The sequence below is a fragment of the Notothenia coriiceps genome, unplaced genomic scaffold (genome assembly GCF_000735185.1).
Source record: "Notothenia coriiceps isolate Sejong01 unplaced genomic scaffold, NC01 NC01_scaffold00024668, whole genome shotgun sequence".
Lineage (NCBI taxonomy): Eukaryota > Metazoa > Chordata > Actinopteri > Perciformes > Nototheniidae > Notothenia > Notothenia coriiceps.
Genome location: NW_011357369.1, coordinates 3,134,266 through 3,139,655, shown reverse-complemented (window position 1 = coordinate 3,139,655; position 5,390 = coordinate 3,134,266).

The window sequence follows — 5,390 nt, the reverse complement described above, 5'->3', positions numbered from 1 at the left end:
TAAGTTTAGTTCTTTCACTCGTAGCTCGGGCTGTGGGGGTGCTAGAGACGGGAGCATGTTGATGCGACCTTCCTAGCCGGAGATATGGCCGCATTTTACAATAAACTTCTGTTGGGTCGCTTACAAACAAATATCGCAAATCGTGCAGCCCTACTATTGAGCATCCAGCTGGACAAATATCACGAGCAAATCGGATGAAACAGAGGAAGAAATCCTCACAAGGAGGCAGAGAAAGGCTACACTGCACATCTTTGCTACATCCAGAGTGTCTGTACAGAAGGAGTGGCAGACACGGAAAGCTCCATCAAAGTTCATTTAATTTTATATTTAAACAATATTATGATAGCATTTTTTTTATTGATATCTATAAGGAAAAGTATTGTACCACATATGAGTGAATGGGAAGTCCAATAACAGCCTGTCCTCCAAAAAACGACCAAATAGGTTGATTGTTCAGCAGCTTATTACGACCTATAGGCACGTTTAGCACCTCTAGTGGTCGTGTAAGAAACAACAATTTAGTTTAGTTTGGCCATTAAAATGTTTTTTTATTTGATTTCTAGCGAGAAGTGTATATTGTACTTTTAGAATCAAAACCTGAAAATAGAAATGAATAGGGGGAAAGACGTAGTATATACACGTTCTCCTGGCGAGACCTCAAATCATCTTCGTAATATCTATCAAACTATAGATCCTACACATCCACTGGACGTAGATTCTAAAAGTACAATATACACTTGCTAGAAATGTAATCAAAAAGCATTTTAATGGCCAAACTATCCTACGATTTAGGATTTTCCAGAGAGTGTTATTTTTTGGAATATAGGACCCACCGGAGTGTTTGCAGTCAACGGGAGCACTAGAGGTCGGAAACTTTCAAACGTGATTATAGGTCCTAATAATCTGGTGAACAATCAACCTATTTGGTCGTATGAGTTGGAGGACTTAATATAAGATAAATGAAATACCAGACAAATGAAGTGAAGCCCTGGTCAGTAGTTTGCAAATTAGTATTAGGCTGCTTAATACAAACCAGAAAGATGACACAAAAGCGTGGAATATATGGCAAAACCTCTCAAAGCAAAATACATTAAACCAGAACATGCAACCCATTCATGGCTAATATTTCTTAAAACTAAATTTTAACAAAGGGCCCTTCTTCAAGAAAAGGTCTCAAAATCAGGTTATAAAGCAGGACCTAGCTGAAGACCTATATCAGTAAATAATATGTTTTAATTAGTAGTGTGTATAGTATAACCAAACAATGTAAGAATAAGACATACTATTACTACTGCCCTCTCACCCAGCTCTTCTACATGGCATGTTTTCCCCAGAGCTATCCCAACATTAATTTTGATGACGTTCAATTTCAAATAGAGAAACTTTACCATAAAACGCCTGCCACTCAGATCAAGCTCTTTACAACAAAGATCTGCATGTTTTTGACTGTAATCATGATATTTACAGAGTTATTTTACTCTTAATTTTGTATTATTACATCGTTATGTCAGCCCTTAAGCCTTTGAATAATTATCTGCACATCACATAGCATTATGGTGTCACTTCTGCCTTATTTGAAACCATGAAAGAGCAATAGTGCCATCTAGTGATCGGTTTAAGAAATTAGTGGCATCTACCAGAGTGTCAAGGTTTTTTAATTTTGGTTTTGAGAAGCGAGAAATTAAGAACAAACACTTGAATGGCCTCCTGATATAAACTGCGGTCAAGCCAGCCTCCACTCGGAAAAACCTAGTCAAGCCAGCCCTCACGTGATATTGCGGTGCGCGAATATCCTATGCATTACGGTAGAGTAAAAAAAAATCATCCCTCTGTGTTTAGATGAGAATAAAACAAAAACTGTCCAGTATCAAAGACTCATTTCACTCCAGGGTGATAGCAAGACACCCCATGTAGTCACTCAGAAAGAATCAGGACATTCTGATGTACAGTTTCAAAATAAAAGACCTTTGAAGTCTCATATATGAGCCATCATCCCTGTTTTTTAGTGACTACATGGGGTGTCTTGCTATCACCCTGGAGTGAGATGGATCTATGATACTGGACAGTTTTTGTTTTATTCTCATCTAAAAACAGGGATGATAGCTCATATATGAGACTTCAAAGGTCTTTTATTTTGTAACTCTACTTGAAAAACAATAACTTGGGTACAAATAAAAGGTGGGTATTAACGTTTATTTAAGAAATTTTTGTCTGTTACTAAAGACCTAAAAAAAAAAAAGAGTAAAACAGACGAGCTATCACTCCATATGGATGCACTTTTACATGTCCGAAGAGTAGACAAATTCACCTCTCTGAACGTGTTAAACCACCGACTTGGAATTTAAGAGAAAAAGCGCGGGGCGGTGACGCGAATACAGTAATTCATTACCGATCAAGGAAAGGTACGGATTCAAAAAAGGAACATAATAAGAACAACCGACAAGAAAATAGGAAGATACACACTTTTTCTCCTTCGTACCTAAAGCGCTGGTCATTCAGGACATCATAACGAATGTGACAGAAAGCGTACGAAGAAAGACGTTATTGTTATAAACTTTGATTTTCGCACGGTTACCTGACCTTCCGTTTCCTTAAGCGTCTGCGAAAAACACTGCAGGTAGGTTGCGAGGAGAGGCAATGCCTACATCGTCTGTCTCACGAGCGAAGTGCACCTCCCTTTTGAGGCCCGATACCGTGGGCTTCGGACCTCGCAAAGGCAACTCGGGCCCTTTTCCCTTGCCAGACGCCGCCGACTCGGTCCTAGGTCTCTCACCTCTTCGACCAAGTGAGACGGTCTCGGCGACCGGACGACACAACGGGTTGTTCGACAGGTCTGTACAGACGGTGGCTGACGAAGGGGCCACTCCAGGAGAACTCAGTGGTCGTAGGGACGGCAAAATTGGTGAATTTCCGACCGAGCCACCAAAATTCATCTGCATACGGATGTAATCTCGACCACCAAACCTTCCGTCAAACCAATTATTCGTGTACAAAGTACTTGAAGTAAAGACTTATTCTCTTTTCATCCTAAATTATGGCGTTGTACAGCAAACTATAAAAGTGAAAAAGCGACACGCGTTAAAAAGACATATGGTATGAAATAACCAGACGTTAGTTCTGTACATATACAGCCATGTATTAATACATATCAAACCGTATGCCGAATATAGTGTGACGCGCAGTTCGGTCGGAGGGTGGCCCTTTTGGATCAGTGGGTTGGGTCGAGTGCACTATTAACCGTCACGGGCGCCTTATAGGATACCGGTAATGCATTCTCATTTTTTTTTTTTTTTTTTAGTTAGGGAGACCACAAATTCTACTCTCTTAATTTTTTTTGACAGGTCAGTAGTTTCTGAGTAAAGTGAAGTCCCACTAGTCGTCCTTTAGGGTAGATCAGTGAGTCTTTTTTAGGTCCTGTAGAAGACTTACATCCGTCAAAGTTTTATTTTCGTGGAACTTTGGATAACTAACTCGGATAGTAGGGAGACAACAACACTCTGTATCTTTGTTTTTGGACACGGTCATAGTATCTAGGTAGAAGTGAGGTCCCCACCTCACTCGTCCTGTGGCGGTACATCAGCTGAGTCTCTTTTAATCCTGTAAGACTACATGTCCAAAGTTGTTATTTATGAAACCTTCAGACGTATATCTACTGATCGCTAGTACGGTACAAAAAATCTACTCTTATCTTCGTTGTTGACAGGTCATAGTGATCTAAGGTAGAAGTGAAGGTCCCACTATTCGTCCTGTGGGGGTACACCAGTGAGTCTTTTTTAGGTCCTGTAAGGGGACTACNCAGATTGATCCAATGGCTTCCAATGGAGCTTTCCTAGATGGTTTGGTGAAAGATGTAAAACATGTGATGGAGCATTACTAACCTGACTCAGATGATTTGTTTCACCAAACCATCTAGGAAAGCTCCATTGGAAGCCATTGGATCAATCTGTCTATCACCTTCTATCATGGGCCACTTCTGATTGGTTAACAATGGCTGGTACATGTGGAGCACAGCACTTCTGATTGGTGTGGATGACTGACACACAAGAAGAACAAAAAAAAGTTTGAAAAAATCGCAGGCTTCGCGATTTGATAATCGCGTCATTACAAATCGATTAATCGTTCAGCCCTACTCAATAGCTGCACTACTGTCTTCTCTATTGTAGCCAGAGCCAGCTTCATCTAGCTCAACAGATGCATGTGAATTTAATGAGACTGTAAGCAGAGTGAGAGAGTTGAGAGCATGTGTTGATTTGCAAGGTGAATGAAGGGTAAAATACTGGCTATATACATACTGTACTGTATTTAAGCCTTGGTAACAATGGGGAGATGATTAATAAGAGCAACTAAAGCAGATGACCCCTGGAAAAATAAATAGATGTGTTTCAGTTCAGTTGTTGCTACTACATCAGGGGTGTCCAAACTACGCCATTTTGAATCGGCCCTCAGCAAATTAAAAAAGTATAATGAAATATGGCCCACAAATGAAACTTGTGCTTTTCTTATGTTGTACTTCTTAAATATATGTAAACATATATTACACAGTAGTATTCATGTGTTGATAAGCCCACAACCAGGAGCTCCAACAAGCCGTTTAGGACAGAGAGTGAATACACATACTATACAGAGATGCTGTATGAGAAACCAATGTGAGTTTGGAAAATTGCACAATATAAATCTATTCTAGTATACCTCAACAATGGAATTCTGATCAGTAGAAATGGCCATGACATGGGACCTTTAACTTACGAGGCAATATACCTCACCTGTATAAGTGGCCCAGCCCTTCTTATATGTTTCTGTATGTGGCCCTCGGTGAAAAAGGTTTGGACACCCCTGCGCTACATAAATACACAACAGCAGGCCAGTATTGTTTATTCAATGTCATTTGAAATTATTTCTTCAGCTGCTACCTTCAAAGACTCCAACTAATTTTAAAACAATAGTGTGAGGCAAAATGATTAGTATTAGTCAGCAGACGTGTTCTTTGGTTTGAATGTGTACATTTTATGACATTAATGTTTCAATTTCTCTCATGTAGCTTTGAATACTTACTGTATGAAGGCAACAATCGTTAAACTATTCTATGTTAAGACTGAAGTTCCCATAATGCCTAAATGTAGGTCCCGTATTTGTTAATATAGAGATGCCCATCGTTTCGAATAAATAATTTAACAGAAAAACAGCTGCTGTTGATACAAATCAATCTATCCGAGAACTAATTAAACGATTTAAAATTCTGTATTAAAAAATGTAGACTGAACCTCTATTGGTTTTTTTGGACTTACAAAACAAGACATTTGAAGACATCCCCTTGGACTTTGAGAAGCTGTGACATTTTTCAACTTTTTCTGACCACTTTTTGACTGGACAATTAATTGATTGAACCATAA